Source organism: Nelusetta ayraudi, unplaced genomic scaffold, assembly GCF_046127955.1.
Source record: "Nelusetta ayraudi isolate G7.1 ecotype Tasmania unplaced genomic scaffold, CSIRO-AGI_Nayr_v1 ptg000181l, whole genome shotgun sequence".
Taxonomy (NCBI): domain Eukaryota; kingdom Metazoa; phylum Chordata; class Actinopteri; order Tetraodontiformes; family Monacanthidae; genus Nelusetta; species Nelusetta ayraudi.
The window spans coordinates 505,100-517,500 of record NW_027466230.1 but is presented as its reverse complement, the minus strand read 5'-3'; the positions used below and the strand labels follow the sequence as shown (position 1 = coordinate 517,500).

The 12,401-nt window shown below is 45.6% G+C and overlaps 1 protein-coding gene across 1 annotated transcript in view; it reads left to right on the top strand.

Annotated features, from left to right (window-relative positions):
* Nucleotides 1-12,401, top strand: part of LOC142881052 (single-stranded DNA-binding protein 2) — a 51,959-nt gene that overhangs the window by 881 nt on the left and 38,677 nt on the right. The window lies entirely within an intron of this gene.

Here is a 12,401-nt window from a genome sequence, read left to right as displayed (position 1 = left end):
AGTTCTGTCTGTCGAGGTGGCCATGCGTAAAAGCCCACCAGCAGCAGATGGTTCTTTCCCCGTATGTGTTCAATGAAAGTGTTTTGCAATCGGGGTTTTCAGGGTTTTGCACTTGGAAGAGTTTTGGAGGTGGACGGGTCAAGGACGGACGCTTTAATGAATGAAATGGCCCATATTCAGCCAGAAAATACGATTATTATTATTATTATTATTATTTATTATTATTATTTCTTCTCATTTAGATTCCTGCTGTGATGAATGACATGTTAAAAAAGTACAAAGCTTTTGTTCAAGCCTATCAAAGCTGGATTGCTGCGGCTAGCAGGAGTCATGTGGAATGTACTCCCAGTTGACGTGCCTTTTGTCCGTGGACAGACACAACATGTGCAGCCGCTTTGCCTCTATGATGAGAACGACGTATCCCCACACAGTCGCACGAGCGTCCAGAGGTTACTGCTGTGTGTCTGATGGCCATTAGAGAGCGGATTAATGGTCCCGGCCTTTTGATTCATGGTGTCTTTTGAATCCAGTTCACTCGTGTTTGTCAACAGTGTGATTGACTGTTGGGCTCCGTCCCCTTGAGTCCCATTCTTTATCTCGCGATCGATATGAAAAGGACAGGGCTGAATTGTGTGCCTCTTTGGGAGACATTGCGTCCACTGACAGATCAGAGATGGAATGCTTCCTCCAGGCCTGAGGAGACTCTTTGTGAACTCATGAGAGAGTGTGTCTGTGTTTGGAAAGACACACAACACAGCTTCATGTTATTTGTTCATACTAGTGTTCCAGTAGCTCGCGTTCATGGGTCTTGATTCACAAAACGATGCAGAGGTTGCTTGTGGATTTGTCTTGGCACTTGTGTCACCTTACGTACCATCACCTAAACTTTGCAGTTAACAATCTGCTCGCTCTCGCTGGCTCTCGTTTTTGTTGCCTCGCTGCTCTGCGTCACATTTGACTCGGATCGGCTTCTTGACCGTGCACACTCGGAGGCAGCGGCCAAGTTCCGTCGGGCCTCAGCGTGACCAAAGCAGCGGGCCCTGTGGCAAGAAAGCGGTGGGATGAAAACGCCGGCAAGCATCAGGCGGGGCCGGAGTTTCATTTGTTTCTTAACAAGCAGCCTTGTTTATCTGCGGCGTCTGTATCGCAGCGCTGGAGCGAAGTGGGGCCCCGGCGCTGCCGAGCCCTCAGTTATTTCTCATTTCTGGTGCACAGCGGGGGATCAGAGAGAGTGGGAGAGAGCGAGGGCAACAGCAGACTGAGGGGGAAGGAGGAGGGAGCAGGACTGAGGGAATTTGCTGGATCATTAGTTTACAGTGTTGTAGTATTGACCTCGGAACGGACCCCCGCAGACACGGGGGCCGCTGGCGTCTCGCCCATGTAAATGCGGAGGAGCTGTGAGCGCAGCAGACCTTTGTACATCCTTGTTCTTTTTTTTTTGTTTGTTTGTTTGTATTGAGCCTTTACGGCGTGGAACTTATTTGTTTTGACAGCACCAGTCACAGCAATTAGCACGGCCGTGACAGGAAACGCAAAGTCGGGCGCAGCAATAGATATACATGTGTATACATTACATAATGGACGAAAACAGCAGAAAAAAGCAACTCGCTGAATATGAGTTAAGCAAAAAGAAAAGGACAATAAAGGGATAGAATGAGGTTGCCAGGAGTTTGTGTATAACGATTATACAACGCTTTGGGTGCAAAGTTTTGTTAATATAATAAGAAGAGCAGTGATCTGAAGAACATTTGCACTGGGCACAAGTTTTCCATGTGCTTCATCACTTCCTACACATTTGCACATACATATCCCATCAGGCAACAGTCATGAAAATGGTGTGTGTGGGGGTGGGGGGGTGGGAAACACATCACACCGTTCACACAGCAGCCCTGCTGACACTGCTCCAGATGGAGAGATAGTATCTCCTTGTTACATGCTGTCAGAAAGGGTATCGAAGACGTGTGACCAGAGTGGAACACGACTCCTGACAGCTCCAAAACACGAGGGCAGAGAGCGACCCACCACATCCTGGTGGCTGCACGAAGAGGTTTTATCGACCTGCGTATGAACTGTTGTCATGTTAACAGCTGCAGAATTGATTCCTGTAACTGTAAATGCCTTTACTTCATTTGGAATTCAGTGCCAAAACCCGTTGATCTTTTAAATCAATTCAAGAGGGCGTGACTGTCTGCTGAACTGAACTAAATAGTTTAGAAATAAAGCCTCAATCTAGAGGGTCTCAGTTGCATCAATCCGCTACCCAATTCTGTTTGTAGGTATGGAAGACAAGAGTCTGTAATGTCAAACTGTTTGTCTTGATAGAAATCCCTTTACACACTTGATGACCTTTGTGACCTTTATAGACCTTAAACAGAGTCATTTAGAAATGAAGTTGCATTTTGGTTGTAACAGGTAGTGGTTAGTAATCAACGCCTGGGTGTATTTAAAAAGACCTAAACTGTGTTCATACCACCAGCGTGGTATGAACACCAAGGGGTTCAGTGGGTTTTCTCTACTTGGTGGGCAGTGCAAACTGTTGAAATGTTGAAAGAAAAAAAAAAAACACACACTTGACAGCATGAGGTCTGCTCCGTCTCAATCCAAAGTCAGCCCACGAATGTGGTAAAAATGAATCACCCAATGAATCGCACAGTGAATCACCTTGAGAATATTGGCAGTTCAGGAATAATGTAAAAGGTGAGACAGTCCTCAACCCCCCCCCCATTGCCTTTTTTCCTTTAGATGAGAGAGAGAGAGAGAGAGAGAGAGAGAGAGAGAGAGAGAGAGAGAGAGAGAGAGAGAGTAGTTTTAGTTTTATGTGTTCTGTGAATTTTTTTGACTTGCTGAGGAGTAAACACTGATTTGTTGTGGTGGTGATCTGGTGTTTTTGCACTTGCCAGGCCTTGTTTCAGAGGAAATACTACTACTACTGCCACTAGTACTACTTTGATGCATTTTACCTCCTGAATCCCTCCAATCATATTCCTGTCTAACCTTGCCTGTTACTATTTAATTCATGCAGTCAATAGAAATTACTATTTCAAAACCACCACCAAATAAGTAAAGAAATGTTGTTTTCTCCGTCCCACCCACAGCACAGACCAATAAACAACAAGCTGCTTCTCCTTGTTGTTGACATAAATATTTTATTTTCATATTCTCTTGCTTTTTGTCTCGATAAGATATTCAATTGTTCCTCAACTATCATTTACCGTGCTTTCAGTGGCTGAAAGCTGCTCGACTCCCCCATCATCAGCGCTTTCATGCAGTATTGGAAAATGCCACCTTTTTGCCATATGTTTGTGGTCATATTCATTTTTAAGGTTAAAAGGAACAACCTTTTATCAACACAATGCCATTAATACGGCGCGCCATGAAAAAGCTGACTGATGCCCACATGATGAAGTCGTTTGAAATCAAGGTCAGAGCTGTTCCTCTTCTTTATCTTCGACTTGCTCTCCCTCCGGACCCCGTTCCTCTACTTGTCTTTTGTGACAGTAATGACGAGAAAACAAATCCAGCCTGTCTTCACCCCTCAATAAAACCTTTTTGATGTTAAACACTGCAAGAGTGTGAGCTGCGCCTTGGTCTCGGACAGCGGCGCCGTTCGGCTCGTCCTCTCTCTCGCTCTTCCTGCTTCCACCTGCGTAACGGCCTGCGCTTGATTCTGATCGGGAGTGACAGTACACGACCGCTGACTGTGTACCGCAGTTGTTCCACGAGTGTAGGTTTCAGTCACTGGCAGCACGAGGACACATTCCACACAGCTCTTGGATTGTGGCTCCGAGTCAGTTCAATTGCAGCGCTCACTGTCCTTTTGCCGCTGTGTGTGTGTGTGTGTGTGTGTGTGTGTGTGTGTGTGTGTGTGTGTGTGTGTGTGTGTGTGTGTGTGAGAGCAAACTCGGGGGGTAAATTCTGGTCAAAGACACACACACACACACACACATACATACATATGACCTCACAGAGGAATGTCACATATCTAGATTTGCAAATGTCTTCCTTTTAGAAATGCAAATAACATTTTTGTTTGTCTATTAATCTAATATGATAAACCTAAAATCTGCACAACCTGCATCAGGGACCATTGGGTTTGTTTGTTTCTTTTTTTAGTCGACTGCTGCCAATAAATGTGGTGCAGACAAATGCATTTCTAGCTCTGAAAGCGTCATCATCATTCCCCGCACACGCACGCACACACATATATTCAGACGCGCGCACACACCAACTTCTGAACTGAGACACCTCAGAATCCTGCCAGGAGGCTGCCAGTGCAGCACTAGCGCAGAATGAGGCAAAGCAGTGCATGCTGGGAGTGTTTATCCGACAGAAGCAATTCAGGCTGCCACTCTGGCTCTGACAGAGGCAATACAGGGGAGAACTACAATAAAAATAGACCGGCGTCTCTCCCCCTGCCGTGTGCGTCGGCTGCATGCCCACGGTGCATTGCTTGGCTGCGCAGGCAATCTGACGGCGGACTGATGGACAGCCTTGATCCGTCGTGAGCGGCAAGGTGTGTGTGGTTTCTAGTCAAAATATAAAATCAAATTTCACATTGACATCATCAAATGTGTTACATGTTAAAGGACTCAGATTGTACATTCGCTTTACCGTTGTCATTTCATGCCCCTCCTGCCAGTGAACTTCACAGAAATACAAAAACTCTTTTTTGTATTTCTCAACACTTCTTTCTTGCTCCGAATTTCGGAAGGTGTTTGCTAAAACGCCAAGCTCTGGATCTCAGCCCTTTGTGATGTCACGGAAGGCCGCTTCCATGTTGGTGACCGCAGCCTCATCCAGGTGTTTGTTCTACCACCTTGTGGCGCGCAAAACAGCGGTTGTGGCACGACGCCAAAAACTAGCCATTTAGTTGCTAATTACGATATATTTTTTTTAATGATCTGTACATTTTTCTTCGAGTCATTATTGTGTGAGGCTGATCCAGCGCAGTCTTGAATGAAAAATAAATTGCGCACGAGAATAGGTACAATGCGGAAGTTTAACAAAAAAAAAAAAACAACAAAAAACTGGCAGGTGAGATTGTGAGAAATGAGAAAACTGGAATGTGTGAATGAACGCTCACAACTGGGAAGCAAGGGAGCTTTTGTTGTTGCGGGTCAGATGAGGTCAGATGATATCCTGCAGGACCTCGTGGTCTGGTTGCTTGATAATGCACCTCGCGCTCTCTGAGGAAGGCTTACTCTGTTAAATGATCCATGACTGCTTCTCTTGGTTTAAATCCAGCGCTGGAGTTCAAGCGGGAAAAAAAAAGAAAAACCCTGTGTGTTTTTAACCCTTCACCTTACACAAGAAACACACAGTTGGCCTCTGGCCACAGCTGTCGACAGGGAACTGCATGAAGAGCGTGTGCCAATCTCCGTGTTTTCCCACTTTTCATTGGGTCAACAAGGGAGCAGGTCGCGTGCGCTTGATGATGACACCGTGCCCACCTCTCATCCTTCAGAACCCACTCCGTTCGTCCGTCTGTCATGTGAATCCAGCGATCATTACGCTGCTAATAGCCTCTCCAGCTCTCCTGGGATGCTTGTGAGCAACTGCGAGAGACCAGAGAGCCGTCACGAGTGTCGCGATTGTTGCCTTTTACCGACGCCGGCGGTCAAGTGAAAGATGTCGATTTCAAAACGGTGCCTGACGTGTTTAATCGCCGCGCCCCTCTTCAGATTAGCATCGGCCAGGGGATTACAAGGAAAACCAAAGGAGAAAACGCTGCTGTGATTTTTTTTTTTCTTTTTCTTTGCCGCGCATATAAAGCTGTATCCGATTAAAGTCATGGTGACAGTTTGACAAGACCTTGATAGAAAACACTTTTTAACCTGCTGAACACATTCAAGGCTGTTAAAAGTCCTCTTTTATCTGTTGGCATCCCTCCTAGTTGCTCTCTTATCCCCGCTGCCAGAGATGGAACTTGCCACAGAACTCGTATCAAAGCGGCAGCCTTTTTACTGAGCTGTGTGAGGCGGCGGGGAGACAGTCTCTGATTGACTGAGAAAAAAGAGGGTGGGAGGGGGGAGACGTGTCAATCAAGAGAGAGGATTCTGACTAAGGCATCGTCGCAGGATGCCTGGGGGGTCCTTAGGAGGGATGGACCTGGAGAAATAAAGGCCTGGGCCGGCATCAGATAGACAGTGAGAGAGAGGAGGAGAGGGCAGCGCTTCCTCTCAGTCTTTGTGATGCTGCTTTTTCGAGATCGAGATCGAGGCAGTGAAGGTGGAGTTCATCACCTGGGGCTGCTCTCTGTGGGCCCCCAGTCAGTGTCCTAAGGTGGCAAAGTATTCACATTCTGCACTTAGGTGAACGTATGGATACGTGTGTAAGAAATTGTTATGGTGAAAGTACTGGTTCAGTTCCTTTACACAAGTTTTTTTGCAATTAATGAAACAATAGATTTGTCTCTCCTCTAAAATATGATCCAGTTTTATGTTTAACTACAGAACAGCATAATTCAAATGGCTCCACTTCAAGCAACAACAAGTATAGTAATAATAAATGAATAAACACAGAAGTAACAACCATGTTTTTCCAATGTAAGGGTTAGAGAGTAGAGATATTTGTGTGCTAATGTAGGAAGTAAAAGCAAAAACTCATCGGAATAAGAACTACCTAAGTAAAGCATACCTGAAAAATAGTAACAGTCACATCATACCTTCACTGTCCATGTTCTTAATGGCTTCAAATGCAGCTCTGCAATGCTGGCCACAATCATCATTATTATTTTTTAGGTCTGATATTTATGCAAAAAAAAATCTTAAAATTCTTGATTTTCCTCTACCTCTCAGGGAGTGTAGAGTATACAAAACACAATGTTCTGGGAATCAGCCCAAAGGGCACCCGTACCTCTGTTTAATTTTTTTAATTCTTTTTATCTTATTTGTTTTTTCGGTACGAGCCTGGGCAGCCACCTGACGATATCGTTGGCCCTCCATGTTTGTTTTTGCGCTGGAGTCACCGGTGACGGCGCGAGTACCTGCGAGATCCCGTGTCGGTGTACGATCGCCACAATGGGACTGTTCCCAGAAGCGGCAGGTGTGCGATCTTGATCCTGATGTCATGATGCAATGTGAGCGTTTGGAGGATTGTTGTGAAATTGTCCCCCATGTCTGCGGTCTCCCGTGTTTTCAGATCGGGTTAAGGCTGGATAATGGCCCTGTGTGTGCGTGTGTGCGTGTGTGCGTGTGTGCGTGTGTGCGTGTGTGTGTGTGTGTGTGTGTGTGTGTGTGTGTGTGTGTGTGTGTGTAGCCGGCTGTACAAATATTTCTCGCCGATGGCACCAGCTATGCGCGGCTCTGCCCCCAAACCACATGACTTTAGGTCGGGAAGCGGCCTCAAAGCATTTCCTGTAACTGGAGAGCTGCGGCCAAAAGTAAATGCTGCTGGTGGAAACAGCGTTTTACAGTCCGCCGGCCCTGTTGGGGAAACCGGCCGCTCGCTGACTCCGTTTGCGTCCTCCGCACGTGCGCTGGACGGGGTTTTGCGTCTGTCCGCCCCTGGAAGCCACTCTGTCTCCGCCGCCGCTCGCTGCTCGTCCGCCCCTTGACACCAAGCGCCGCTGTCGACGCCCCTGGCTCCCGTCCTGCCGGGCTGTGTGTGTGTGTGTGTTTTTGTGGAGGTGGTTGTTCGCTCTCTCCCTCTCTGCTGCTGATATTCCTCCGTCATTGATATGCAAGCCGCATCCCACAGGCACTAGTGCAAGGTTAAGCATGCGTGACAGCCAGGCTTAGACGCTGCTTCAGACTCTTCTGTCTTCAGTCTTTTCTCTGCCTCTTTTATTTCAAATTCACCAGTCGAGCACGCCGGCGGTCGCGAACGTACGGCGTGCAGGCGTCACCTGTACATGTGCCTGCGTGTATCGCCTCACCTTTGCTCTGACGAGTACTGCGTGAGAGAGGGGAGCTGTACTGTCCTCACATGACCATGCACGACGGTGGAGGCCGACTCCGTCCCGATGCTCTTCTTGCGAGGCCTTCGGGAAGGCAGCTCGTGCGTAACTTCACTTTGGATTTTAAAAGCGCAGACACTGAGCTCTCTGAGCCCTTTATAAGATCCACTAAATACTACTTTACTCCTCATTCACAGCGGAGGAGGAGGGCTAAATATGTGACGGCTGGCCATCAAAGGCCTGCTAACGTGTGTGTCTGGATTTCAGGAAATGTACCTGTTTAATGCATCTTTGTGTGAAAGCAGCACTGCATAGCTTTTCTACCTCAGAATTCAAGCTTTTAGAATTTTTCATGTGGAATCTAATAATTCCAAATGACTTGCCAGTGCATACGGCAAAGCCTTAGATGTGCCTGCACGCAGGAGATGCATCAAATATTACAAAACCCGTTCCAATCTCTACGCATTTTTTTAATGCTTTTCCTGGTGTCAAGGTGATAGATGGTAAACAGCCCACAGAGACAAAATGTTTCAAAACTGTATTGCCATCTAGTTTGTCTGTATCTCTTTATGTTTGGCTGAATATGGAGTATCTGAATGACTAGCTAACCTTTCACTAAGTGCTCACCTCATACTAGCCTCGTCTGACTCAGTTCCCCCAGACTTTAGACGATTAGACTTTTTATTCACTTCTGCTGCCGATTCACAGTGAGCTTTTTTTTTTAAATTTTTTTTAAATATCTCACTTTTGTGAGTCACAACTCTCAGAACTTGAAAGTAAACTTTTGTGTTATTCCCTTCGATTTGATCATTCGGCACGGCTGTGAAACGGCACACCACTTGGGCATTTTGATGGTGTTTATCTGTATGGAATCACTTCCTGTTCGTCTGCAGTAAACCCTAGTGACCCGACGTCGCTTAAAGCCCACCTAGATAGATAGATAGATAGACAGACAGATAGATAGATAGATAGATAGATAGACAGTGTAGGGCTAAAACTTACCTGCACCCCACCACAAATAAAGAATAAAAATGTTATCTAAACTATTGCAGTAACAGTAAATTAAACATTGCATCTTGATACGGTAAAGCATAGGGTTTCACTGCCTTCTGTGATTCACACGGATGTGCGCTGCAACATCCATAAATGCTGGCTTTTAATTCCAGGGGGAATTTTGTGTGCAGCTCCGCTTTCACTCCTAAACTGTTCAACGCTCCTCTTACTGTACTTTGCTGAAAATAGACCTAATAATTAACCTCACATGATTGCTAAAAACACTGTCATCAAACTCGATAAACAGCACTTTGATATTCTTGGCTTTACGGCCGCATTGCATTCAGGGTTTACTGTAATAGCTTATCGGGGAGGATGGGGGTGGGGGGGGGTGAGAAAAAGTCGAACAAAGAGAAACACTCCTAAAAATCATTGGTGTTCCCTCAGCTGTGAAATTAAACAAACTCCCCACGAGAGGTGACTCAATCCAAACAAATCAAAGGCAATGTAATGGAACTCAAATTAAGAAAATGATGGATTTGCCTTCTTTCATGATATTTTTTCCTGCATTTTCTCGAAACAAATGCCACTTGTACGAAGAAAATCTGCTCGGGTGACACTTATGTGTAAACACCAAATTCCTTTTTGTTCCGCGGACACAATGGCCTTTTTTTTTTCAATTAGCCTGTAAGTAAACAGTGAGCTAGCCATCACGCTCTCTCGCTGCCTCTCTCTCTGTTTCTCCCCTCTGTCTGATAAGCTGGCATTTCCTGTTATCTCAGCCCTGGGCATTGTTGTCTGCGCTGTGAGACAGTGGAGTCTCTGCGCTGCTGACAGAACAAGAACTGTTTCACTTTGTCTGATTGTTGCCTGTATCAGGCTTCCTCTCTCTGTCGCGTTGTACAGCTCACGTCTTAATTGCGGCGGCTCTAATTTGCTGCTTCCAAGCTGCCAGTGGGGGTGGAACCTGCCAGCGACGGCAGCGCGCAGCCGCAGCCACGGGCTGCCACGCAGGCCCAGAGTTAAAGGAATTTGTGAAGGCTCTCGTCACACCGTCGGAGCGAGTGTTAATTTTGTTTGCGGAGCGACTCGAGGAACGGGTTTGAAAAGGGAAACGCGCGTTTGTTTGTATTGATCCAGTCAAGCGCGGAAGGATTTGATATGACAACGTTGTTTTTCTGCTCGCAAACTCAAAAGCAAACATTTGAGGCTTTTCACTGCCGTGGCATGAGAAAGATGTAGAACTCACATTTTGTGTTTTGGCTCACACATTGCTGCCCACATATTTATACACACTGTGAGATCCTTTTTTTATTTTCCCAAAATTCTGTTTTTCTGTTTTATTTGATTGATTTTTGTAAAATTAATCTTTTAAAAAACCCAACACATTTAAACTTATTTTACCATTACAGTGTGTGTGTGTGTGTGTGTGTGTGTGTTTGCGTGCTTCAAGATGTTTTTCTTGTTTTGTGCGTGGGCTCGAGACTGCAACTTGTCTTTGCATTTATCTCCCCACTTTGTTCACAGAATTCACCAAACAACATATAACCTTACGCGCAGAAGTCGCTCACAAACAGCTCGACTGTGTATTTGCTGTCTGTAATGAGCTTCATTGTTTTATTGAAGACTTTTCCATGCCCCCCCCCCCCGGGCAGCAGCTGGACATGTTTAGGAGGGTAGCGGCGGTGTTTGCGAAGTGGCGTACAGGTCCTTCCGCACGTTAGCAAGCCCAGGAATGCTCGCGAAAGATAAATAAATGAACAAACAAATCAATAAATAAGCGAACGTGTGTATGTGTGAAATTCCCACATTGAAGACGTTGACAACATTCAGTGGTTTCAGTTCTTGCCGCTTCCCCCTGTTGTGTCTTCCCACGTCAAGCATTTCTGCAGATAACAAGGTTGGGGTGTAGTCGTGCTGTGCTGTCCACACGCTGAGGGGAGGAGGTTTGCAGCAGCAGTTAGACTTGTGGTCGCCGTATCTCAGTGAGCTGGTCTGTTATCAGCTTCCACTGGCCATGGCACTTGGTGTTGTCCGCTCTCTCATGTTAAAGGAAGAGAAAGTAGAATTCAATAACGTAAGAAACGGTATAGCATTAGTCCATGATTGTAAAATATGTAAATATATATATATACACATATATATATATATATATATATATATATATATATATATATATATATATATATATATATATATATATATATATATATATATATATATATATACATATGTACATAGACCTTTGTCTGTGTCATAGTGAGTAAAAGTGTTCAAGTGTCCTGTTCTTTGGAATCCTTTTATGTTGATGCCAATTGACTGCACGGGTGTGGATTGAAAGTGTTTTGAAACCAAAACCATGTGTTTCACTTTTTTGATATCAAGCGAGCCTAAGGACTGGGAGAAAAAGAAAAACCAGGATACTGTACACTGTATGCTTTTCAAAATCTTGATTGCAAGTCACAATGCCTGAAAAAAGAAAGCCAGACTTCGTGGCTTTGTCCTCTCTGTCCGCTCACTGCACAGTCTGACTGTCAGAGCTCACACTGTATGCGTGAAAAACGACTCGTTGGCCTCTGCTTTATGCTTTGACCATTGACAATGGTCTTGGAAGATTCATTTTAAAACGTTCCGAGGCAGGTTTTTTTTTAAATATTTTTTTTTGCCTGCAACAATGCAGAGAAAGCTGAAGTTTGAGCCCTCGTGTTGCTCGCACAGGCCGACACACAGATGTCTTGGGAGGTGTGGAGAGCGCGGTGGGTCAGGTTCGCTGAAAGGAACGGAGATAAGCTGGCTGCATTTACGCCACTGAAGTTCCCTCCCTATTGCGCCGTTGCTATCAGCCAATCAGCTGTCAGCATTTTGTTGCCACAGTGTTTCACAAACTCTGTCACCTGGCACAGATGCTGCCACTTTGCTGACGGCCAAGCAGTTTCCCTGTAAAAATTCTTCTGTTTAGGAGGAATTTAGGAGGTGGTTTGGAAGTGAAAGAGCAACATTCGCTCGGCAGTTTAATATATGACTGGAGAAGCAAAACATTTATGATTTTTTTTTTTAACGTTTTTTTTTTTTTCGTCGCTGTCTGTTTCAATAAATTATCATGATACACAGCTAATCTCGAAGGCTGTGGGAACTTTAACCACTAATCCCTTACGACATCTAGTCACCAAACCTGGAGCTGGAGTCGGCCCAGTGGCAGGGCAGAGGCATCCGTGGCAACATCCGTCCATGCGAATGTCTCCATGCCTTTAGCTAGAGAGCCATTAGAGGAGCCCCGGGGAACGTCTTAAAGGAGTAATGCAAAATATAGATTTGAGTCATGACCATCAGCAAAAACACCAATTAGAAGTGCATCGCTGAGCACAGGGCACTCGGCCACATTTTCAACTGAGATACCCAATGTACGAATGGGGGGGGGGGGGGGGGGGGGCATGCACAAGAAACGAGCTTTGATGCTCTGATTGAATGGATGGGATCCATTTAACATGGTCAGGTAAAGAGGCTGTTGAGT